The sequence below is a fragment of the Triticum aestivum genome, chromosome 2B (genome assembly GCF_018294505.1).
Source record: "Triticum aestivum cultivar Chinese Spring chromosome 2B, IWGSC CS RefSeq v2.1, whole genome shotgun sequence".
Classification (NCBI taxonomy): Eukaryota; Viridiplantae; Streptophyta; class Magnoliopsida; order Poales; family Poaceae; genus Triticum; species Triticum aestivum.
The window spans coordinates 57,336,356-57,363,076 of record NC_057798.1 but is presented as its reverse complement, the minus strand read 5'-3'; the positions used below and the strand labels follow the sequence as shown (position 1 = coordinate 57,363,076).

The 26,721-nt window shown below is 49.1% G+C and overlaps 1 long non-coding RNA gene across 2 annotated transcripts; it reads right to left on the bottom strand.

Moving 5' to 3' along the window:
- On the bottom strand, positions 1-24,760 carry LOC123040400 (uncharacterized). Of its 2 annotated transcripts, XR_006418154.1 has the most exons (4): positions 24,102-24,760; positions 23,148-23,651; positions 22,564-22,904; positions 1-186 (listed from the first exon to the last, which is right to left on the bottom strand). It is a non-coding gene; the product is annotated as an uncharacterized lncRNA (long non-coding RNA). The 2 variants fall into 2 exon arrangements; XR_006418155.1 differs by lacking the exon at positions 1-186 and having other exon boundaries at positions 22,445-22,904.
- Between the last annotated feature and the right edge of the window lie 1,961 nt (positions 24,761-26,721).

Here is a 26,721-nt window from a genome sequence, read left to right as displayed (position 1 = left end):
CCGAATCAAGTTTATCTGAAATGTTGATCATCTCTCGGGCTCGGGGTGTCTGACCGACTGCTTACCCGTGTGTTGGTGTGCCAGAGGTAGATGACGAGCAGCAGCTTCGCCTCTCCGTACATTAGCAGCCATGACACCGTCCAGTCCACGAACCTCTCGACGATCATCGGCATCGCCACCAGAACCCTGCAGCATTACCAACACAGGTTCAGAAACGTCAGATTCTTAAGAAGAATGACACGGAAAAATAATGCGGTGCATGTCGATGAAAAAGACAATCAGTGAAAAAGACAAGGAGCATACTAACCCCTTCAGGCAGTGAAAATATAATGTAGAGCAGTAAAAGTCGAACATGGCTTAGCATTTGCATTGATAGGGACAAATATACAATTGGGGATCCACTAGGTAAATAATTAATTCTCATAAATGAACAACATTGTCTGCATTTAACATACTGTAAATAGTGTCCGACATCCTTGAGGAAAACCCTAACATTATTCTGATTACCCAGCAAGAACTAGCAATCCCCATTCCCCAACACATCTAAATCTTAGAGCATGGTTAGATAAGATCCAAATACTCGGAGGTGGAACTCTGAATCCCCTTGGAACTGTAGAAACCCAAAACTACTGGGCTTAACCCCTTGATGCAATGAATAAATTCTAGCATATGTCCAAATCATACAAGGATGAGATCGTTAGGTACTAGCACACACAAAGAGCTAGTTGTTGGAAATATGCCCTAGAGGCAATAATAAATTAGTTATTATTATATTTCCTTATTCATGATAATCGTTTATTATCCATGCTACAATTGTATTGATAGGAAACTCAGATACATGTGTCGGTACATAGACAACACCATGTCCCTAGTAAGCCTCTAGTTGACTAGCTCGTTGATCAATAGATGGTTACAGTTTCCTGACCATGGACATTGGATGTCGTTGATAACGGGATCACATCATTAGAAGAATGATGTGATGGACAAGACCCAATCCTAAGCCTAGCACAAAGATCGTGTAGTTCGTATGCTAAAGCTTTTCTAATGTCAAGTATCATTTCCTTAGACCATGAGATTGTGCAACTCCCGGATACCGTAGGAATGATTTGGGTGTACCAAACGTCACAACGTAACTGGGTGGCTATAAAGGTGCACTACAGGTATCTCCGAAAGTGTCTGTTGGGTTGGCACGAATCGAGACTAGGATTTGTCACTCCGTGTAAACGGAGAGGTATCTCTAGGCCCACTCGGTAGGACATCATCCTAATGTGCACAATGTGACCAATGGGTTGATCACGGAATGATGTGTTACGGAACGAGTAAAGAGACTTGCTGGTAACAAGATTGAACAAGGTATCGGTATACCGACGATCAAATCTCGGGCAAGTAATATACCGCTAGACAAAGGGAATTGTATACGGGATTGATTGAGTCCTTGACATCGTGGTTCATCCGATGAGATCATCGTGGAACATGCGGGAGCCAACATGGGTATCCAGATCCCGCTGTTGGCTATTGACCGGAGAATGTATCGGTCATGTCTGCATGGTTCCCGAACCCGTAGGGTCTACACACTTAAGGTTCGATGACGCTAGGACTATAAAGGAAGTTTGTATGTGGTTACCGAATATTGTTCGGAGTCCCGGATGAGATCACGGACATCACGAGGAGTTCCGGAATGGTCCGGAGGTAAAGATTTATATATGCGAAGTCCTATTTTGGTCACCGGAAAAGTTTCGGGTTTTATCGGTAACGTACCGGGACCACCGGGAGGGTCCCGGGGGTCCACCAAGTGGGGCCGCCATCCCCGGAGGGCTGCATGGGCCAAGTGTGGGAGGGGACCAGCCCCAGGTGGGCTGGTGCGCCCCCCCCCCCCCACAAGGGGCCCAAGGCGCCTAGGGTTTGGGGGAGGGGGTGCACCCACCTAACTTGGGGGGCAAGTTTCCCCTCTTCCCCCCCCTTGGCCGCACCCTAGATGAGTTTGGGCTGGCTGCCGCCCCTAGGGGTGGAACCCTAGGTGGGGGCGCAGCCCCCCCTCTACCGCTATATATACTTGAGGGTTTTGGGGCTGCCAACACATGAGTTTTGACCTCTCCCTGATGCAGCCCTACCTCTCTCCCTTCTCCTCTCTCGCAGTGCTTGGCGAAGCCCTGCAGGATTGCCATGCTCCTCCACCACCACCACGCCATTGTGCTGCTGCTGGATGGAGTCTTCCTCAACCTCTCCCTCTCTCCTTGCTGGATCAAGGCATGGGAGACGTCTCCGGGCTGTACGTGTGTTGAACGCGGAGGTACCGTCCGTTCGGCATTAGGATCTCCGGTGATTTGGATCACGACGGTACGACTCCTTCAACCCCGTTCTCTTGAACGCTTCCTCTTAGCGATCTACAAGGGTATGTAGATGCACTCTCCTTCCCCTCGTTGCTGGTTTCTCCATAGATAGATCTTGGTGACACGTAGGAAAATTTTGAATTTCTGCTATGTTCCCCAATAGTGGCATCATGAGCTAGGTCTATTGCGTAGATTCTTTGCACGAGTAGAACAGAAAGTAGTTGTGGGCGTTGATTTTGTTCAATATGCTTACCATTACTAGTCCAATCTTGATTCGGCGGCATCGTGGGATGAAGCGGCCCGGACCGACCTTACACGTACTCTTACGTGAGACAGGTTCCACCGACTGACATGCACTTGTTGCATAAGGTGGCTAGCGGGTGCCAGTCTCTCCCACTTTAGTCGGAACGGATTCGATGAAAAGGGTCCTTATGAAGGGTAAATAGCAATTGGCATATTACGTTGTGGTTTTGCGTAGCTAAGAAACGTTCTTGCTAGAAACCCATAGGAGCCATGTAAAACATGCAAACAACAATTAGAGGACTTCTAACTTGTTTTTGCAGGGTATGCTATGTGATGTGATATGGCCAAGAAGAATGTGATGAATGATATGTGATGTATGAGATTGATCATGTTCTTGTAATAAGAATCACGACTTGCATGTCGATGAGTATGACAACCGGCAGGAGCCATAGGAGTTGTCTTAATTTATTCTATGACCTGCGTGCCATTAAACAACGCCATGTAATTACTTTACTTTATTGCTAACCGGTAGCCATAGTAGTAGAAGTAATAGTTGGCGAGACAACTTCATGAAGACACGATGATGGAGATCATGATGATGGAGATCATGGTGTCATGCCAGTGATGATGATGATCATGGACCCCAAAGATGGAGATCAAAAGGAGCAAAATGATATTGGCTATATCGTGTCACTATTATGATTGCATGTGATGTTTATCATGTTTATACATCTTATTTGCTTAGAACGACGGTAGTAAATAAGATGATTCCTCATTAAAATTTCAAGAAAGTGTTCCCCCTAACTGTGCACCATTGTGAAAGTTCGTCGTTTCGAAGCACCACGTGATGATTGGGTGTGATAGATTGTTACGTTCACATACAACGGGTGTAAGCCAGATTTACACACGCGAAACACTTAGGTTAACTTGATGAGCCTAGCATGTACAGACATGGCCTCGGAACACAAGAGACCGAAAGTTTGAGCACGAGTCATATGGAGGATACGATCAACATGAAGATGTTCACCGATGATGACTAGTCCGTCTCATGTGATGATGGGACACGGCCTAGTTGACTCGGATCATGTAATCACTTAGATGACTAGAGGGATGTCTATCTGAGTGGGAGTTCATTAGATCAACTTAATTATCCTGAACATAGTCAAAAGTCCTTTGCAAATTATGTCATAGCTCGCGCTTTAGTTCTACTGTTTTAGATATGTTCCTAGAGAAAATTTAGTTGAAAGTTGATAGTGGCAATTATGCGGACTGGGTCCGTGAACTGAGGATTGTCCTCGTTGCTTCGTAGAAGGCTTATGTCCTTAATGCACCGCTCGGTGTGCTGGACCTCGAACATAGTCTGTGGATGTTGCGAACATCTGACATACTCGTTTTGATAACTACGTGATAGTTCAGTTAAATGGTTTAGAGTAGAGGCACCAAAGACGATTTCGAAACATCGCAGAACATGTGAGATGTTTCGAGGGCTGAAATTGGGATTTCAGGGTCGTGCCCACGTCAAGAGGTATAAGACCTCCGACGAGTTTCTTAGCCTACAAACTAAGGGAGAAAAGCTCAATTGTTGAGCTTGTGCTTAGATTGTCTAAGTACCACAATCACTTGAATCCAGTGGGAGTTAATCTTCCAGATGAGATAGTGATGTTTCTCCAAAGTCATTGCCACCAAGCTGCTAGAGCTTCGTGATGAACTATAACATATCAGGGATAGATATGATGATCCTTGAAGTATTCGCGATGTTTGACACCGCAAAAGTAGAAGTCAAGTAGGAGCATCAATTGTTGATGGTTAGTAAAACCACTAGTTCCAAAAATTGCAAGGGCAAGAAGGGATACTTCATGAAACGGCAAATCAGCTGCTGCTCTAGTGAAGAAACCCAAGGTTGAACCCAAATCCAAGACTACGTTCTTCTGTAATAAGGGGAACAACCACTGGAGCAGAATCACCCTAGATACTTGGTAGATGAGAAGGCTGACAAGGTCTATAGAAGTATATTGGATATACATTATGTTAATGTGTACTTTACTAGTACTCCTAGTAGCACCAGGGTATTAGATACCGGTTCGGTTTCTAAGTGTTAGTAACTCGAAATAAAAGGCTACAGAATAAACGGAGACTAGCTAAAGGTGAGCTGACGATATGTGTTGGAAGTGTTTTCCAATCTTGATGTGCTCAAGCATCGCACGCTCCCTCTACCATCGAGTTTGGTGTTTGCGTTGAGCATAGACATGATTGGATTATGCCTATCGCAATACCGGTTATTGATTTAAGGAGAATAATGGTTACTCTGTTTATTTGAATAATACCTTCAATGGTCTTGCACATAAAATGAATGGTTTATTGAATCTCGATCGTAGTGATACACATGTTAATGCCAAAAGATATAAGATAGTAATGATAGTACCACCTACTTGTGGCACTGCCATGTAAGTCATATTGGTATAAAACGCATGAAGAAGCTCCATGTTGATGGATCTTTGGACTCACTCATTTTTGAAAAGTTTGAGACATGCGAACCATGTCTATTGGTGTATATGCATGAAGAAACTCCATGCAAATGGACCGTTTTGGACTCACTTGATTTTGAATCACTTGAGACATGCAAATCATACCACATGGGCAAGATGACTGAAAGCCTCGTTTTCAGTAAAATGAAAAAAGGAAGCAACTTGTTGGAAGTAATATATTTTGATGTGTGCAGTCCAATGAGTGCTGAGGCACGCAGTGGATATCGTTATGTTCTTACTTCACGGATGATTTGAGTAGATACTGAGTATATTTACTTGATGAAACACAAGTCTGAATTATTGAATGGTTCAAGTAATTTCAGAGTGAAGTTGAAGATCATCGTGACAAGAGGATAAAATGTCTATGATATGATCATAGAGATGAGTATCTGAGTTACGAGCTTTGGCACGCAATTAAGACATTGTGGAAATTGTTTCACAATTAATACCGCCTGGAACACCATAGTGTGATGGTGTGTCCGAACATCATAGTTGCACCCTATTGGATATGGTGCGTATCATGATGTCTCTTACCGAATTACCACTATCATTCATGGGTTAGGCATTAAAGACAATCGCACTCACTTTATAGGGCACCACGTAATTCCGTTGAGACGACACCGTTTGAACTATGGTTTGGAGAAACCTAAGTTGTCATTTCTTAAAAGTTTGGGGCTGCGACGCTTACGTGAAAAAGTTTCAGGTTGATAAGCTCGAACCCAAAGCGGATAAAATGCATCATCATAGGACACCCAAAACAGTTGGGTATACCTCCTAATTCAGATCCGAAAGCAGTAGGGATTGTTTCTTGAACCGGGTCCTTTCTCGAGGAAAAGTTTTTCTCGAAAAGTTGAGTGGGAGGATGGTGGAGACTTGATATGGTTATTGAACCATCACTACAACAAGTGTGTAGCAGGGCACAGGAAGTTGTTCCTGTGGCACCTGCACCAATTGAAGTAGAAGTTATGATAGTGATCATGAAACTTCGGATCAAGTCACTACCGTACCTCGTAGGGTGACAAGGATGCGTACTGCTTCAGATTGGTACAGTAATCCTGTCTTGAAGGTCATGTTGCTAGACAACAATGAACCTACGAGCTATGGAGAAGCGACGGTGGGCCCAAATTCCGACAAATGGTTAGAAGCCATGAAATCCGAGATAGGATCCATGTATCAGAACAAAGCATGGACTTTGGTGGACTTGCCCGATGATCGGCAAGCCATTGAGATAAATGGATCTTTAAGAAGAAGACGGACGTGGACGGTAATGTCACCATCTATGAGGCTCGACTTGTGGCGAAGAGTTTTTCACAAGTTCAAGGAGTTGACTACGATGAGATTTTTCTCATCCGTAGCGATGCTTAAGTCCATCGGAATCATGTTAGCATTAGCTGCATTTATGAAATCTGGTAGATGGATGTCAAAACGAGTTTCCTTACCAGTTTTCATAAGGAAAGGTTGTATGTGATACAATCAGAAAGGTTTTGTCGATCCTAAGGATGCTAAAAGGTATGCTAGCTCCAGCGATCCTTCCATGGACTGGAGTTAGCATCTCGGAGTTGGAATATGCACTTTGATAAGATGATCAAAGATTTTGGGTTTATACAAAGTTTATGAGAAACTTGTATTTCTAAAGAAGTGAGTGGGAGCACTATAGAATTTCTGATGAGTATATGTTGTTGACATATTGTTGATCAGAAATGATATAGAATTTCTGGAAAGCATATAGGGTTATTTGAAAGGTGTTTTTCAATAGAAAACCTGGAATAAGCTGCTTGAACATTGAGCATCAAGATCTATGAGGATAGATCAAAAATGCTAAATGGTACTTTCAAATGAGCACATACCTTGACATGATCTTGAAGGTGTTCAAGATGGATCATCAAAGAAGGAGTTCTTGGCTGAGTTGTAAGGTATGAAGTTAAGACTTAAAGCTCGACCACGGCAGAAAAGAGAGAAAGGACGAAGGTCGTCCCCTATGCTCTAAATGTAGGCTCTACAGTATGCTATGTTGAGTACCGCACCTGATGTGTGCCTTGCCACATGTCTGGCAGGAGAGTACAAAGGTGATCAAGGAGTGGATCACTAGATAGCGGTCAAAATTGTCCTTGGAGTAATAAGGACATGTTTCTCGATTATGGAGGTGATAAAGAGTTCGGCGTAAAGGGTTACGTCGATGCAAGCTTTAACACCTATCCGAATGACTCTGAGTAGCAAACCGGATACGTATAGTGGAGCAACCATTTGGAATAGCTCCAAGTGGAGCGTGGAAGCGGCATTTACAATATGACCTAGAGATTTGCGAAGTACATACGGATCTGAATGTTGCAGACCCATTGACTAAAACCTCTCTTACAAGCAAAACATGATCAAACCCCAGAACTCATTGAGTCTTAATCACATGATGATGTGAACTAGTTTAGTGACACTAGTAAACTCTTTGGATGTTGGTCACATGGTGATGTGACCTGTGAGTGTTAATCACATGGCGATGTGAACTAGATTATTGACTCTAGTGCAAGTGGGAGACTGTCGTGGATCTAAGTCTGACAGTAGAGTGGGGGTAGGTATGGAGAGGCAAGGTCCTAGCTATGGAGAGGTTGTAAGCACAAGAGATGTACGAGTTCAGGCCCTTCTCGGAGGAAGTAAAAGCCCTACGTCTCGGAGCCCGGAGGCGGTCGAGTGGATTATGTGTATATGGATTACAAGGTGCTGAACCCCTCTGCCTGTGGAGGGGGGTGGCTTATATAGAGTGCGCCAGGACCCCAGCCAGCCCACGTAATGGAGGGTTTAAGGTACATTAAGTCCGGGGCGTTACTGGTAACGCCCCACATAAAGTGTCTTTACTATCATAAAGTCTACTTAATTACAGACCGTTGCAGTGCAGAGTGCCTCTTGACCTTCTGGTGGTCGAGTGAGTCTTCGTGGTCGAGTCCTTCAAGTCAGTCGAGTGAGTCCCTCGTAGGTCGACTGGAAGGTGATCTCTTCTAAGGGTGTCCTTGGGCAGGGTACTTAGATCAGGTCTGTGACCCTACCCTAGGTACATGACTCCATCATTAGCCCCCGAATGGATTGAGGCTCGAGTGATGAAGGAGTTGACGTTGTTTCCGATTAGCCTTCGCATACTGGTCGTGCGTTGTTTAGAACTAAAAAAATCTCTTTGTTGAAAGTGAGCAACTTTTCTTCAGTCGACTCGATCCATTCTTTTCCTTCGTCGAGTGATCTTTTGGACTTTGCCGATTTCCGAGCGACGGATCGCAGGAAATCCCGCGTTTGGCAGATCGATCTGCCGTTCACGGATTCCGCGGGATGCGAAATTTGGGGAAGCGCGCGAAGCGGGGCGGACCGCGGTGTTCGGACGGGACAGGGCATAGACGCCTCAATCCCCGCGCCGCTTTTTCCGCCACGTATCGCGTCCGCGTAACTGTTCAGGATATGATTAGATCGACCGGGCCCACCTGTCATCCACTCGGAAGGGATCTTATAAATGCGCCCGGCGAGGGTTTTTTGAACAGTGCCTCAGCATTCTCCCTCTGTTCGCTTCGTCTCCTCCCAACGCGCTCGCTCTCGCCTCTGCACAACTTCTCCTCGCGCGTCCCGCCGGCGGCCATGGTCAAGGAGAAGACGGCAGCGTTGGAACGCGCGAAGAAAGCGTCGGCGACAGAGAAGGCGAAGGGGAGATCCACCAGTCGTGGTGGGTCTTCGTCTAGATCTCGCCTGCCGAAATGCTGGTCCAGGGAGATTGGATCTAGTCGACCATCACGGAGAAGGATCTCCTCGACATGGCCAACGAGGGCCTGATCCCTCATGGAGCTGCGAGGCTTCCGGGGAAAGAGTGGCAGCCCCAGCCGGAAGAGGGTGAGTGCGTGCTTCTGGCTACCCATGTCGACCGCGGATTTTCTTTGCCGCCGAGCATTTTCTTCCGTGGTTTCTTGAACTTCTTTGGAGCGCAACTCCACCACTTCACCCCGAATTCTATCGCCTATCTTGCCGCGTTTGTGTCCATGTGTGAGAGTTTCCTGGGTTGTCGACCGCATTGGGGTTTGTTCAAGCACATATTCACGTGTCGCTCTCAGACCGTGAAGAAGGCGAGCCCAGGTGACGAAAAAACCCGAGTTGTCCAAATGTGTGGGGGTCTAGGGATCCAGGTGAGGAACAAGAGCACCTTCCCAGCCATGACATTTCCCGAGTCAGTCAGAGGCTGGCAGTCGACCTGGTTCTACTGCCAGGATTAGTCGACGCCGGGGCAGTCGAGTGGACTCCCTCAGTTCACCATGGGCCGAGTGAACAAGCCCTCCTCTCTGAAGGTGATTCCGGAGGAGAAAGCTGACGTGAAGATGCTGATGGAGCGTGTAGTTCAGTTGGTTCGGGATGGAGTGACGGGTATGGATCTCCTGGAGGTTTTCCTTAGGCGTCGTATCCAGCCTCTTCAGTTCCGGAGCCATTGCATGTGGTTGTACTGTGGGACTAAGGATGTGACTCGGGTCAATCCAGAAATAGTCGACGATGCCACTCTGGAAAGGTGGATGGCCGCTGTTACTGGGAACAAGGATAACCCTCGCGGAGCCAGAAGGATTCCTCCACTCGACTGTCACAGTGATCCAAACAAGGTATGTCTGCTCCACTTCCCATTGTATTCTCGTCACATTTATTTCTGTTTTCTCTGCCGATCGGTCGACTGATCTTTGTCTTGATGTCTATCAGGCCCTCACTGAGCTGTACTCGATGCCCAACGGAGCACAGGCTCCGACTGAGGAGGGAGAAGCGAGCGGGGGCGAGAGCCAGGAGGAGGAGTGGGACTCGGATGCCACTGAGGATGATGATGATGATGATGATGACGATGATGACGATGATGATGATGATGGTGAGGACGAGGAAGAGGAGGAGGAGGAGGTTGCTCCACCGCGCTCGGAAAGGCGGTCAAAGCTTGTCCATGACCCTGCGACTGAACGTGGCAAGGGGGTTGCGACTGTCACACAGTCGACCAAGCGCCCTCGGACCACCTCTCCGGCGCTGACTGAAAAGGCGTCGAAGCAGCCCAGGGTGGCCCCGTCAAAGCCGACCAAGCTCCTGCCGAAGATGAAGGTGTCCATCCCCACCATATCAGGGTAATCATGCTGCTTAATTCTTCTTGTTTTGTATGAACTTTATCTCTGGTTGGCGCTGGAGTTAGTCGACTGATTCCTTGGAGTTGTAGTGCTGCTACTTCTGAGACCTCAGCCCGGGCTGACGACCATGAGATGGAGGACGCATCAACCTCAAAACCTGGTACTGTACTCTTAACACCGTTTCTAGTCGACTGACTCATGATCTCTGACTCTGATTCTTTTCTGTAGCTCCATCCAATGTTGTTATCACTCTCCCTGATGATGATGAAGATGAGGAACCGCTAAAGCACAGAAGGAGTAGGAAAGCGTCTACCGGCAGGGTGCTCCAGGATGTGACGGTGCCTGAGACCCTGGTCGCGGAGGAAGAGAACACCACTCGACACACTGTGTCCTTCGCAGATCCGCTGACGAGTGCTCTGCAGCCCTCCCTCTTCATGACGCACCACGTCCCAGAGGACCAAGCTGGCGCCGCGAAGGAGGCGATACGCCAGGCAGGGATCATGATGGAGCAGTTGAAGACCATCCAGGATGCGAGCCAGGCAGCTTACGACGCTAGTTCCGCCCTTCAAAGCAATGTTCAGGTCAGTCGACCACCACTTGTTCTGTTAGGATATGCTATCAAAAACTTTTCTTTCCAGAATTTATAGTAATCACCCATTGGGTGTGTCGATTTAAACTCCGTGTTAGCGGGGGCACGCTGAGTGCACCCACTGGGTGTAGTCCCCAAGGCTAAGGTCGACTGCTGGCAGTCGGCCTTAGGCTTTATAAGTTCAGTCTTTCCGTCATTCGACTACGGCAAATGGATTTCGCAAACCGGTGGGGGCACGTTGAGTGCACCCACTGGGTGTAGTCCCCGAGATTGTGGTCGACTGCTTGCAGTCGATTACAGTCTTAAAGAATACATCTTGTTTTTTTTTGAGGTCGACTGGTCGATTCTGTCTTCAACAGGATTAGTGGGGGCACGCTGAGTGCACCCACTGGGTGTAGTCCCCGAGACTACGGTCGAATGACATTTAGTCGATTGATTCTTCCCAGAGATCCTGTGACCTTGCGGCTCGCTACACTGAGCTGGAAAACAAGCACATTCAGCTCGAGCTGGATTTGAAGCTGGCTCAGGAGAATCTGACGAAGGCAAAGGAGGAGACCAAAGGTATGTTTGGTGAGACCTCGACGACTGCCTTTTCCCTTTATTTGTTTCAAAATCTGATCTTGCTGTAACTTGCAGGTAAGGTGAAGGAGGCCCAACAGAAAAAAGACCTTGAACTAGCTGAGAGGATCAAGCTTGCCGACGAGAAGTTAGCTTCAGTCACCAAGCTTGAACAAGAAAATACCAATCTGAAAGCTGCTCTTGAGAAGAAAAATGATCTGGAGGCCTTCCTGAATGGTCTTGCCAAGAAGCTGTTCCTTATGCTTGAAGGTAAACCTTTATGCTCAACAATCATTTTCAACTGTGATTTTTCCATTCGACCGTTGCCTTGACTCGGTGATCGCCCTTGCAGAATTTTGTCAAGACTTTGAAGAAGAGACTAGCCGGCTGGAACCAAACCTTGACCCCGTCAATTCTTCGGTGGATGATGAAGTTGCCATGAATGTTTTCCGACTGGAGTCCCGTGTCGCAGCTGTCGTGGACTATCTCGCAAGGCTGAAGGTCGCCACATCTCGCATCGACTCAACGCTCTGGCCCGGGGAGACACTCCAGCACGACCTCGAGTCGCTGATGGCTCGCTTGAACACAGTCCCTGGTCGAGTGCAGGAGTGGAAAAAGTCCTCGGCTCGGTGCGGTGCAGATGTTGCTCTGTGTCTGGCCCGAGTCCACTGCAAAGATGCGCAAGAAGACAAGCTGGCGGCCCTCCGGGTGGCCAACACCAAGAAACACGACTTCCGGTCCTTTATGGAAACTTTCATTGCTGCTGCCACTCGGATCGCAGATGGAATTGATCTTGATGAGTTTGTTGCACCTTCCAGCCCTCCACAGGAGGGGTAAAAAACTTCTTTTAAGCTCGACGCTTTAAATTTGCCTCGGTATGCCGAGTGGAGTTGTAACCGATAAACCTTAATAGGCTTAGCGCCTGAGCACTTTCGGTTCCTTTAGGTATCGTTCCGAACTTGAATTCGATGTTTGAGTATGATTGCTTTTGGCTTGAAATGTCTTTTGTAGGTTCAAAGCAAGACGCTCACTGCAGTCGACTTATTCCATAATCCACTTAGGCGAGCACTGGGCTGCAGCTAAGCCCCCGAGTGAGAGGTTTGCTCTTCACTCGGTAGGATTTTTATATCTTAGGCGAGCACTGGGCTGCAGCTAAGCCCCCGAGTGAGAGGTTTGCTCTCCACTCGGTAGGATTTTTATATCTTAGGCGAGCACTGGGCTGCAGCTAAGCCCCCGAGTGAGAGATTTGCTCTTCACTCGGTAGGATTTTTATGTCATAGGCGAGCACTGGGCTGCAGCTAAGCCCCCGAGTGAGAGGTTTGCTCTTCACTCGGTAGGATTTTTATAATTTAGGCGAGTATTTGGACTGCAGCTAAGCCTCCGAGTGGAAGTCTGGCTTACCACTCGGTAGGATTTTGATAACTTAGGCGAGTACTTGGACTGCAGCTAAGCCTCCGAGTGAGAGGTTTGCTCTTCACTCGGTAGGATTTTGATAACTTAGGCGAGTACTTGGACTGCAGCTAAGCCTCCGAGTGAGAGGTTTGCTCTTCACTCGGTAGGATTTTTATATCTTAGGCGAGCACTGGGCTGCAGCTAAGCCCCCGAGTGAGAGGTTTGCTCTTCACTCGGTAGGATTTTTATGTCTTAGGCAAGCACTTGGCTGCAGCTAAGCCCCCGAGTGAAAGGTTTGCTCTTCACTCGGTAGGATTTTTATAACTTAGGCGAGTATTTGGACTGCAGCTAAGCCTCCGAGTGGAAGTCTGGCTTACCACTCGGTAGGATTTTGATAACTTAGGCGAGTACTTGGACTGCAGCTAAGCCTCCGAGTGAGAGGTTTGCTCTTCACTCGGTAGGATTTTGATAACTTAGGCGAGTACTTGGACTGCAGCTAAGCCTCCGAGTGAGAGGTTTGCTCTTCACTCGGTAGGATTTTTATATCTTAGGCGAGCACTGGGCTGCAGCTAAGCCCCCGAGTGAAAGTCTGGCTTACCACTCGGTAGGATTTTTATAACTTAGGCGAGTACTTGGACTACAGCTAAGCCTCCGAGTGGAAGAGGTTTGCTCTCCACTCGGTAGGATTTTTATATTTTAGGCGAGCACTGGGCTGCAGCTAAGCCCCCGAGTGAGAGGTTTGCTCTTCACTCGGTAGGATTTTTACTTCTTAGGCGAGTACTTGGACTGCAGCTAAGCCTCCGAGTGGAAGTCTGGCTTACCACTCGGTAGGATTTTTATAACTTAGGCGAGCACTGGGCTGCAGCTAAGCCTCCGAGTGAGAGGTTTGCTCTTCACTCGGTAGGATTTTTATATCTTAGGCGAAACGGATTCGCAGCTAAGCCCCCGAGCGAGAGGTTTGCTCTTCACTCGGTAGGATTTTTATATCTTAGGCGAAACGGATTCGCAGCTAAGCCTCCGAGTGGGAGTCTGGCTCACCACTCAGTAAGGATTTTTACAAACTTAGGCAAAATGGATTCGTGGCTAAGTCACCCACTGAGGGGAAAATTTTATTGGACAAAAATAAAAAGTGACAAAAATTATGGAGGAACTATGACACTATTATTTTGAAATCCATGAACTACATGAGTACTTTATTGCAACTCATCCGAGTGATAAACTAAAGTGTAAAATGGGCGAAGTAGTTCCGCGTTCCAAGCTCGGGGCTCGTCGATATTATGTTCGACGTTGTAAAGACGGTACGCCCCGTTGTGGAGAACTTTGGTGACGATGAAGGGTCCTTCCCAAGAAGGAGCAAGCTTGTGTGGTTTCTTCTGATCCACTCGGAGGACTAAATCTCCTTCTTGGAAGGCTCGACCCTTCACATTTCTGGCATGGAAACGACGCAAATCTTGTTGGTAGATGGTCGATCGGATCAGAGCCATCTCCTTTTCTTCCTCTAAAAGGTCGACTGCGTCCTGCCGCGCTTGTCCAGCTTCTGCTTCGTTGTAGATCTCAACTCGAGGAGCATTGTGGAGAAGATCACTCGGCAAGACTGCTTCAGCTCCGTAGACCAAGAAGAATGGAGTTCTTCCGGTCGACCGATTAGGTGTGGTCCGCAGTCCCCAAAGCACCGAGGGAAGTTCGTCGACCCAAGATCCAGCTGCATGCTTGAGATCACGCATCAGTCGGGGTTTCAACCCCTTGAGAATCAGGCCATTGGCTCGCTCTGCTTGTCCATTCGTCTGCGGATGGGCGACCGAAGCATAGTCGACTCGTGTGCCTTGAGAATTGCAGAAATCCCTGAATTCTTCCGAGTCAAAGTTCGACCCATTATCCGTAATGATGTTGTGCGGGACTCCATATCTGAATATCAATTCCCTGATGAAGCTAACAGCAGCACCGGCGTCAAGGTTCTTGATTGGTTTAGCCTCAATCCACTTGGTGAACTTGTCGACTGCCACCAGTACATGCGTGAAGCCACTTCACCCTGTTCTCAAAGGACCGACCATGTCCAACCCCCATACTGCGAAAGGCCAGACGAGTGGAATGGTCTTCAGAGCTGATGCAGGCTTGTGCGACATATTCGAGTAGAACTGACATCCCTCGCACTTATCCACTATTTCCTTTGCCATCTCATTCGCCTTTGGCCAGTAAAATCCGGCTCGGTATGCTTTGGCCACGATGGTCCGAGAGGACGCATGATGACCACAGGTTCCCGAGTGGATATCATTAAGGATGATTCGACCTTCTTCTGGTGTTATGCACTTCTGACCAACTCCAGTCGCGCTTTCTCTATATAGCTGTCCTTTGATTACGGTAAAGGCTTTAGATCGACGGACGATCTGTCGAGCCTCTTCCTCATCCTCCGGGAGCTCTTTTCTCAGGATATACGCGATATACGGAACTGTCCAGTTGGGAATGACCACCAAGACCTCCATGACCAAGTCGACTACTGCTGGGACTTCAACCTCAGTCGGATCTGTGGCACTCTTGGGCTGTGGAGCTTCTTCGGTAAAAGGGTCTTCTTTGACTGATGGAGTGCGTATATGCTCCAAGAACACACCACTCGGAATGGCCCCTCTCTTGGAACCTATCTTTGCTAGATCATCAGCTGCTTGATTTTTCAGTCGGGGTATATGATGGAGCTCCAACTGCTCGAACTTCTTTTCCAGCTTCCTCACTGCACTGCAGTATCCAGTCATGGCTGGGCTTCTCACGTCCCACTCCTTCATCACTTGGTTGACCACTAAATCTGAATCGCCATAGACCATCAGGCGACGGACGCCGAGTGAAATGGCCATGCGCAATCCGTATAAGAGGGCCTCGTACTCTGCCTCATTGTTGGAGGAATCAAAGTGAATCTGGAGCACATATCTGAGCTTATCTCCTCTGGGGGAAACCAAGACAACCCCAGCACCGGAACCATTCAACATCTTAGAGCCATCAAAAAACATGGTCCAATGCTCCGAGTGAACTTCAGTCGGCTGTTGCTGTTCAATCCACTCGGCGAGGAAATCTGCTATTGCCTGGGACTTAATGGCTTTCTTTGCTTCAAACTTGATATCAAGGGGAAGAAGTTCAATCGCCCATTTCACCACTCGACCAGTTGCATCTCTGTTGTGCAGAATCTCTGATAGTGGAGCGTCGCTGACGACTGTGATGGAATGATCAGAGAAATAATGAGCAACCTTCTTTGTGGTCATGTATATTCCATACACAAGCTCCTGATAATGAGGATATCTCTGCTTGGATGGAGTCAAGACTTCAGACAAATAATACACTGGGCGCTGAACTTTGAAAGCTTTTCCTTCTTCTTCCCGCTCGACCATAAGCACTGTACTGACGACCTGTCCTGTGGCTGCGATATAAAGCAACAGAGGCTCTTTGCTGATTGGAGCAGCAAGCACCGGCTGGGTGGAGAGCAGAGCTTTTAGCTCGGCAAACGCTGCATCAGCTTCGGGAGTCCACTCGAACTTGTCTGCCTTCTTCATCAGTCGGTAAAGAGGCAATGCCTTTTCGCCGAGTCGTGAGATGAATCGACTTAATGCGACCAAGCATCCAGTAAGCTTCTGGACATCGTGCACTCGCACAGGGCGTTTCATTCGGAGAATAGTGCCGATCTTTTCTGGATTAGCGTCGATCCCTCGCTCGGAAACGAGAAAGCCGAGTAACTTGCCACCAGGAACTCCGAATGTGCACTTTGATGGATTGAGCTTGATATCATACCTTCTGAGGTTGGCAAATGTTTCGGCGAGGTCAGTGAGCAGGTCGGAACCTTTTAGTGACTTGACGACGATATCATCCATATACGCTTCCACATTCCGACTGATTTGAGTGAGTAGACACTTCTGAATCATTCGCATAAATGTCGCTCCGGCATTCTTGAGGCCGAATGGCATGGTGATATAGCAGAAGCACCCGAATGGAGTGATGAAAGCTGTTTTTACCTCGTCGGGTCCGTACAGACGGATCTGGTGGTACCCGGAGTAGGCGTCTAGAAAAGACAATCTCTCGCATCCCGCGGTCGAGTCAACAATTTGATCTATGCGAGGGAGAGGAAAATGATCTTTCGAGCAGGCCCGGTTGATGTGCTTGAAATCAATGCACATTCGGAGCGATTTGTCCTTCTTAGGAACCATGACGACATTAGCGAGCCACTCGGAGTGGTATATCTCTCGGATAAATCCTGTCGCCAATAGTCGAGCCACTTCCTCACCAATGGCTTTTCTCTTCTGGACGGCGGACCGCCGAAGATGCCCTTTGACTGGTTTTGCTGATGAGTCGACTCTTAGGCGATGCTCAGCCAGTCCCCTGGGAACACCTGGCATGTCAGCGGGCTTCCATGCAAAAATGTCCCAGTTCTCACGGAGGAACTGGATGAGCGCTTCTTCCTATTTCGGGTCGAGTGTTGTGGAGATGTGGGTCGGAGCTGCATCGGGGTCGGTCGGGTGAATGTGAACAGGCTTCGTCCCACCGGACGACTGAAATGCAGATTCTGTGGCGGGTTTCTTGGATCGTAGCAAATCACTCGGATCTGCGTTTTGCTTGTATTCTTCAAACTCGACCGCTGTCACCTGGGAATCAGCAATCTTTGAGCCCTTCTGAAAGCACTCTTCTGCCTTTTTCCGATCACCGGTGACAGTGATCACTCCTTTGGGGCCGGGCATCTTCAATTTGAGGTACACGTAACATGGTCGAGCCATGAACCGTGCATAAGCTGGTCTCCCCAAAATGGCATGATATGCACTCTGAAAATCCACGACCTCAAACGTCAACTTCTCTTTGCGAAAATGTTTCGAATCACCAAACACCACGTCCAGAGCTATTTGGCCGAGTGACTCGGCTTTCTTCCCTGGTATAACTCCCTGGAAGCTCATGTTACTGGCGCTCAGTCGGGACATCGGAATGCCCATTCCTTTCAGTGTGTCTGCATACAGCAAATTCAGCCCGCTACCACCGTCCATCAGCACTTTTGTCAGTCGAGTGCCTTCGACAACTAGATCGACCACCAAAGCTTGCCTCCCAGGGGTGGCAATATGAGTCGGGTGATCAGATTGGTCGAATGTGATGGGTGTTTGGGACCATTTCAGATAATTTGCTTTTGCTGGGGTAACCATGTTCACCTCGCGGTTAATGACTTTCAATCGACTCTTGCTTTCCACATCTGCAAAGATCATCAGAGTGGAGTTGACATGTGGATATCCTTCTTCACTGTCCTCCTTGTCTTCGGCCTTGTCCGACTCCTTTTCCTTGTCTTTAGACTGTTTTCCTTAAAACTGCTGGATCAGGAGTCGACATTGGCGAGTGGTATGCTTCGGGTAAATGATATTCCCCTCTTCGTCTTTCTTCGTGTGGATGTGACACGGCATATCCATCACGTCGTTCCCTTCTTTATCCTTTACCTTCTTAGGGTTCCAGGATCCTTTTGGTTTCCCCTTAAACTTTCCATGAGCCACGGCCAGAGCCTCTCCAGGAGCTGCCGGTTCAGCCTTCCGCTTCTGTTTCCGACTGGTGTTTCCCTTCTCCGACTGGCTCGGCTTGTGCTTGCCGCTTCGGAGTCGGTCTTCTTCTTCACCGTTGGCGTACTTGGTAGCAATTTCCATCATCCGACTCAAGGTCATGTCACCGGTTCGACCAAATTTCAAACTCAATTCTCTGTTCTTGACACCATCCTTGAAGGCGCAGACTGCCTGATGATCAGACACATTCTCCACAGTACGGTGCAAAGTGATCCATCTCTGAATATACTCCCTGAGAGACTCATTGGTCTTCTGCACGCAGACTTGCAGCTCCATCAATCCAGCCGGTCGCTTACAAGTTCCTTCAAACGTTCTGACGAACACTCGGGACAGATCTTCCCAAGTGTAAATGCTGCTAGGAGGTAACTGATTCAACCACGCTCTGGCAGAACCTTCCAACATGAGGGGCAAATGCTTCATGGCCACCTCGTCATTCCCACCACCAATCAGAACTGCCACTCGGTAGTCCTCAAGCCAAGTTTCAGGCTTAGACTCACCGGTGAACTTGCTGACTCCTGTTGCCAACCTGAAATTGGGAGGAATCACTGTGGCTCTGATAGCTCTGCTGAAACATTCCGGACCGGAAACGTGCACTCGACTGCCCGTAGGCGCATCTCTGTCGAGTCCACCTCGATGGGCTCTGTTCCGGTCGACCAAGCCTTGCACGATAATGGATCGCGCGTCGAAGCCTGGTTCTTTGGGGTCGACTGGAACTCTTCGCCCCGCACTGAGCTGACGTCTGTCATCTTGCTGCCGAGGAGCGCAAGACCCACCCCTCGGAGGGGAATTGGGCACTCGACGCCTATCATCTCGGTCGTGTCGGTCTTCATATTGGTCTCGCCGATTCTCGCGCCCTTCACGCCACGGAGGCGATCTGGGACTGTGAGCCGACTGAACCGTATTCACAGCGACGGATCGACTGTGAATTCTGTTGCGCGACTGCGACACAGCCGAATTCTGATCTCCTGCTGCCCGGAGCAGATCCCTGATCTGCATCAGGCCTCTGCCAGCTTCCGACTGAGAGGGCTGGATGGACTCTGCAATACGGGTCGCAGCTGCTAAATTCTGGATTGGGGTTCGATATACCTGAGTCGGCGGGAAGAGTTGACGTCGACTGGTGTCGGGAACTCGTTGCCGCGCGCGCTCGTCGAGTGCTCCCTGAAGATTCTCCAGGCGAGCGCGTTCGGCCAAATTGGCCAAACGTGCCTCCTCCAAGGCTCGAGCCTCGGGGGTTTCTCCTGCGATGGGAGTATGCAGGGCATCCATGTTCCTGCGGCGAAGTTCTTCTCTTTGCAGAGAGTCGAGTGGCTCGGGCTGGTACTCTTCGTGGTCTCGTGTAGGGTCGCCTCCGTCGCCTGCCCCACCATCACGGGCGAAGCCAGGGGGGGCTGCGAGGCCCGTCGACCATCAGGATTTCCGCCGCTGGATCACTGCTATCGCATTCGGATGCAGTCTCTACGGAGCCAGATCGAACAGGCCGTAGAGAGATTCGTCGGGCTCGATTGCCGCAACTTGGGTGGTGGCCGTCTGTCGTGCCACCGCGTGTCTCACCCACCGCTGAAGCCTCGACCGACCCGAGCGCTTGCGCTGGCGGGAGACCGGGAGGGCGGTCGATAGGGGAGTCGACCGATATGGGGTCGACGGTTGCCGCAGCAGAACGCCGCGGACACATGCGCGAAAATGTGTCGCACCGCGGACGGGGAGCGCATCGACGTCGAGTGGAGCCTCCCGGAGCCAGGCGGAGTCGTCGGCGACGAAGGTGAGAGCACCGAGACGAATCTCTCGACCCTCGACCAAAACTCCAGCAGCTACCATGATGAAAGTACTCGGAAGAACCGCAACTTCTCCACAAAATCGCTAAAACACCTACCCCATGATGGGCGCCAACTGTCGTGGATCTAAGTCTGACAGTAGAGTGGGGGTAGGTATGGAGAGGCAAGGTCCTAGCTATGGAGAGGTTGTAAGCACAAGAGATGTACGAGTTCAGGCCCTTCTCGGAGGAAGTAAAAGCCCTACGTCTCGGAGCCCGGAGGCGGTCGAGTGGATTATGTGTATATGGATTACAAGGTGTCGAACCCCGCTGCCTGTGGAGGGGGGTGGCTTATATAGAGTGCGCCAGGACCCCAGCCAGCCCACGTAATGGAGGGTTTAAGGTACATTAAGTCCGGGGCGTTACTGGTAACGCCCCACATAAAGTGTCTTTACTATCATAAAGTCTACTTAATTACAGACCATTGCAGTGCAGAGTGCCTCTTGACCTTCTGGTGGTCGAGTGAGTCTTCGTGGTCGAGTCCTTCAAGTCAGTCGAGTGAGTCCTCGTAGGTCGACTGGAAGGTGATCTCTTCTAAGGGTGTCCTTGGGCAGGGTACTTAGATCAGGTCTGTGACCCTACCCTAGGTACATGACTCCATTAGAGACTGTTGGAAATATGCCCTAGAGGCAATAATAAATTAGTTATTATTATATTTCCTTGTTCATGATAATCGTTTATTATCCATGCTACAATTGTATTGATAGGAAACTCAAATACATGTGTGGGTATATAGACAACACCATGTCCCTAGTAAGCCTCTAGTTGACTAGCTCGTTGATTAATAGATGGTTACAGTTTCCTGACCATGGACATTGGATGTCGTTGATAACGGGATCACATCATTAGCAGAATGATGTGATGAACAAGACACAATCCTAAGCCTAGCACAAAGATCGTGTAGTTCGTATGCTAAAGCTTTTCTAATGTCAAGTATCATTTCCTTAGACCATGAGATTGTGCAACTCCCGGATACCGTAGGAATGCTTTGGGTGTACCAAACGTCACAACGTAACTGGGTGGCTATAAAGATGCACTACAGGTATCTCCGAATGTGTCTGTTGGGTTGGCACGAATCAAGACTGGGATTTGTCACTCCGTGTAAACGGAGAGGTATCTCTGGGCCCACTCGAGGACATCATCATAATGTGCACAATGTGACCAAGGGGTTGATCACGGGATGATGTGTTACAGAACGAGTAAAGAGACTTGCCGGTAATGAGATTGAACAAGGTATCGGTATACCGACGATCGAATCTCAGGCAAGTACTATACCGCTAGACAAAGGGAATTGTATACGGGATCGATTGAGTCCTTGACATCGTGGTTCATCCGATGAGATCATCGTGGAACATGTGGGAGCCAACATGGGTATCCAGATCCCGCTGTTGGTTATTGACCGGAGAACGTCTCGGTCATGTCTGCATGGTTCCCGAACCCGTAGGGTCTACACACTTAAGGTTCGATGACGCTAGGACTATAAAGGAAGTTTGTATATGGTTACCGAATGTTGTTCGGAGTCTCGGATGAGATCCCGGACATCACGAGGAGTTCCGGAATGGTCCGGAGATAAAGGTTTATATATGTGAAGTCCTGTTTTGGTCACCGGAAAAGTTTTGGGTTTTATCGGTAACGTACCGGGACCACCGGGAGGGTCCCGGGGGTCCACCAAGTGGGGCCACCATCCCCGGAGGGCTGCATGGGCCAAGTGTGGGAGGGGACCAGCCCCAGGTGGGCTGGTGCGCCCCCCCCCCCCCACAAGGGGCCCAAGGCGCCTAGGGTTTGGGGGAGGGGGCGCACCCACCTAACTTGGGGGGCAAGTTTCCCCTCTTCCCCCCCTTGGCCGCACCCTAGATGGGTTTGGGCTGGCCGCCTCCCCTAGGGGTGGAACCCTAGGTGGGGGCGCAGCCCCCCCTCTCCCCCTATATATACTTGAGGGTTTTGGGGCTGCCAACACATGAGTTTTGACCTCTCCCTGGTGCAGCCCTACCTCTCTCCCTTCTCCTCTCTCGCGGTGCTTGGTGAAGCCCTGCAGGATTGCCACGCTCCTCCACCACCACCACGCCATTGTGCTGCTGCTGGATGGAGTCTTCCTCAACCTCTCCCTCTCTCCTTGCTGGATCAAGGCATGGGAGAGTCTCCGGGCTGTACGTGTGTTGAACGCGGAGGTGTCGTCCGTTCGGCACTAGGATCTCCGGTGATTTGGATCACGACGAGTGCGACTCCTTCAACCCGGTTCTCTTGAACGCTTCCGCTTAGCGATCTACAAGGATATGTAGATGCACTCTCCTTCTCCTCGTTGCTGGTTTCTCCATAGATAGATCTTGGTGACACGTAGGAAAATTTTAAATTTCTGCTATGTTCCCCAACACTAGTTTACCAATACGGGCTACATCACTGCTCGAAATGAAGAGGCTTTGCTGCTAATTCAATGTGAAGGTACTTACGACGACCATCCAAGAGGCTACTTGGAACGACATCTCCCAGTCCCAGCCATTGATTCTGCCTGAGCTTTGCACATTTGTCTGTACTCTGTACTCTGTACTCGGTACCACCATCACTGAATTTTTAGAATGAGATCAGCTGATTAAACAGTGCAACACTGAAATTTACAAGGAAATGCTACTGTGATGTTCCGCCGTATGGAGAAACCATTTGGCCTCTCTTGAAGTTGGGTCCCATCTTGTAATTGTCGACAATGGGATGAATAATTACTGCAGGATGGTGGGGCTCCAGGGTACCCAACTGAATCGGAATGCACTACAGAGCACTATCTTATTTCGACAACCTGAGATGTGAAACTCTGTCAGCAGGTAGAAAATTAAGGAAGTCTTCTTTGCTACAAACAGGGGTACGTGTAAAATATATGTGTTCACAAGCTGAATACAATGTGACTGAGATCATGCTTGCGTTTTATATAAGCATGCGCAGCTTTAGAATGCATGCACGTCGGAACATACTAAAAGGAACAAGATAGCTAGAAATCTGATCGACTAAATTTGGGAGAAACAGAGCAATATTTGAGCTGTACCTGCAGAGTGTTACATGGTGGAACTGGCAGGAGGCTTGCTCCGATTCAGTCAGCACGAGTTGTAAGTGTAAAGCACATCATCTTGGCTATTACACATAAAAAGAAAAGAAAGGGGAACTCTGTAAGCGTACGGTGGTACAAATTAATTAGCACATCTCACTCCATAGCTGCTACGTACTACTGGTTGAAAGAAACAGAAGCAATTAGCTGACCTGACGTGTGTCGTCGCAATGACCACCGCCTTATACATGGTACTAAACATGACTTAAAAAGTATCCTCTACAACATTTGGAGACAGTTCTGCTCTATTATTAGCCCATAAACCTTGTTTGACCCCCATAACTAAAAATAAAATAAACTGTGCTCTGCTTCGAGTAGACGGATTAAATTACCTGACTGGTCGCTTCAGTATAAATCTTCTCTTCGAATTGCACAGCGATGATTTGAAGTTCGTTCAGTCCCTCTAGCACTGATACTGGCAGATGCTTCTTCAGACATTCCGTTCTATACATATAATGCAAAATGTGAATAAAATATGTGGCATCTGAGATGTATGGTGCAACGAGTAGGCAGAGCAGCCAATTGAGGTAGATCTCCAATTCTGAATTACTATTAGCAAGGCGTAATTTTCGACTTTGCCAAGACCAAGGCGTAATTCTGAACATTTGGGGAATATATATATCCACTTGGGGAAGCATACTGCACATGAAGAACTCTAGTTTCAGAACAAAAGTGCATCCCAGCACAGTGCTAAGAGCATGGTTTCCCCTAAGAGATCAAACACTATGACATCTGTGTGCTAAATTGTTCAGACATAATTTAATCCTAGTTAAGTTACATGAAGTGATTAGGCTGGACTGAAAGTAAGTGTAATAGTAGTCAATTTTGACCTGAGTATAGTGCAGACTACAGAGGACCAGAAATTGGGAGCTTGTGTGTAGATCGAGAACGAACCTGTTCCTGCCGCTAAGGACATGGTAGATCGAAGCTAGTCGGTTGACGGTGTCGAGGTAGGGGCAGCTCGACCTGCCTGGGCCGCCTCTCCGGAGCCCTCCTCTCCTCCTCCTCCTCCTCCTCATCCCCATCGTCTTCCTCCTCCTCCTCCTCCCGGGGCCGGCCGTTCACGTGCCCCCTCGGGGCCCCGCGCTCCTCCTCCTCCTCTTCCGCGTAGTTGGCAAGCCCCAGCAGTGAGGCACCCCTTCCCCTCCTCGCGCTCGCGCTTCCGCGCGGGGGACTGGTGCTCCTCCTCGTCCACGACCATCACCGGCTGCCGGGAGGAAGGAGGAGAGAGAAGGGCGTGCGAAGGAGGAAGGGGAAGGAAGGGAGGAGGAGCTACCTTTGGCGGCAGCGGCGGTGAGGTAGACCAGAGGCGGGGGCAGAGAGGTCGCGAGAGAGAGAGGTGGGGCAAGAACGCGGGAGGCGCCCGAAACCCTAGCCAAATAACACGGAGGGGAGGGAGGGGCGGAGCTTGGGGGAGTGTTGCGCGTGGACGGAGCTCGCCGGAACCGGACGGCGCGGCGTGGGTGGGGGCGGCGCCGAGGAGATTGTGGGGAGAGGAGCCGGGGTGTGGTGGACCGAGGAACAGGTGAGAGAGAGAGTGGTTGGTGGGAGTGGATCGGGCCGGGGTGGATGGTGCAGTAGTGGACAAGCTTAGTAATAGCGTGGGGGTCTTACCTGCGCTATAGCTATTTACTTAGTAGTAGCGCAGGTTTTATACCCCTCGCTACTACTATGGCCTGTCTCGGGGGCAATGCTGGAGATCACTTAGTAGCAGCGCGGGTTTATACCCCTCGCTACTACTATCAACTTAGTAGTAGCGTGGGTTTTATACCCCTCGCTACTACTAATTAGCAGTAGCGCCCCTTTTTAGACCGTGCTACTGATAAGCTTCTGTGTATAAGGTTTTTCCAAGTAGTGTATGAGGACGAGAGCCTCCCCATAGATGAGATCTGACTCTCGGGGGCTGTTCTGATTTGATGGAATCTGAGACCCATCCACCTTAAAATAGGCCACGGGATCTCCGTAAGGGCCTGTTCGGTTGACAGGGAAAATTGAAGGGTTTGGCAGGGATTACACCCTCTACAAGTCAAAACCTTCTCCAATCTACCCCAATCCCCCTGTGAGGAGGTGTAACCGAACAAAGCTAAAGGGATAAAATATCAAAACTCTGTACGGTTCAAAAACTTTTGTGCCAAGTGAATTAGCTTATGAAGCACGCCTCAATTGGATTTATAGAAGTATTTCTTTCGTATTTTTGATTCAGCCCAAAATACTGTTTCTGCATACTAAAAACGGGAATTGGCCTTAACACTGAATTAATAGGTTAGTCTAATAAAAACTTGATAAAAATTGTATCAAAAGCATATATGAATGACAATAAAATGGCATGGAACATAAAAAAAATTATAGATACAGTTGTGCATGGTGGGACCATCCATCCAGATAAAAATATTGGTACTTATATGAGAAAATGTTTGAGGACCAGGCTTTGTACGTACATGCCAGGACCACACATCAAGATAAAAATTCCTAGTACTCATATTAAAAATTAGTTTACATGTATCCCTTGTTGATGCAGGAAAAAGAAAAGAGAAATTCTCTTCCAAATTTTAGGCCGAATCGGCGACCACGCACACCGCTCCTTACCAAGCTGCCCACATCCACTAGCTGCCTGCGGAATCCCTTGTGCTCAGCCTCCCCTCACCTCTACCCTCTCGTTGCCTCCTGAGGTTGCCGCGGCTGCCAATGACGGGGGAGGCAGGGAGGTCTTCTCACAACTAGAGGGACTGGTCGTGTCGTCCCATCCAGCTGGAGAGGCCGGGAGGTCCAACGGCACCCTTTCGGTGGTGTGGCGGACCAGGCAGTGTAGCTTGCGATGCGACATGACACGGCCTTGAACTCGGCTGTCGGCACTCAAGGGGCACCACAATGATGGACCTATACAGGCCTCAAGCTCGGGGCACTGGTCGGTGAAGGCCGCACGAATTTGGTGTGGTGGAGTAGATGAATGATTTGCTAGCGGTGTTGGATCTATGCAGAAACGCGTCAATTTCCCCAGACATGGATCAGTTGGACCTGGTGCACGCGGCAGACATGTTGGCTCCGTCATGATCTGGCCGATGTGGGTTGTGTTGGTAGACGCCGGTACGGTGGCCTCGAGGACGGATCTTCCACAAGGTAGCGACGATCGATCGGATTAAGTCATCACCTAAGAGTGTCTCCCTCTCCCATTGTCGGGGAAAACCTGCTTCTAGCATTTCTCCAGTGGCTTGGGCTGGTCGTGGACTCTCTCGGCGCCGGCGGGGTCTAGCTATCGAGGAGTCGTTAGCCGATAGAGAGGCTACTGGCATATATACTCTAGTGAAAACGCATGATCTTGCCTTTTTGGCTAGATCAGTTATTGTCGACGTGCATGTGTCGTGACATTGTTTGTGAACTTGAAGCTCCGGTCCGGGGATGAAAGTTACATGTTCCATCCCACGAGGACTTTGGCTGAAGTTGTCCACATCAGTGCGTGTGGCTATTCCTTATCGGAGGCTTTCTCTTGGGATAGCACATTTCTTGTCATTCGATC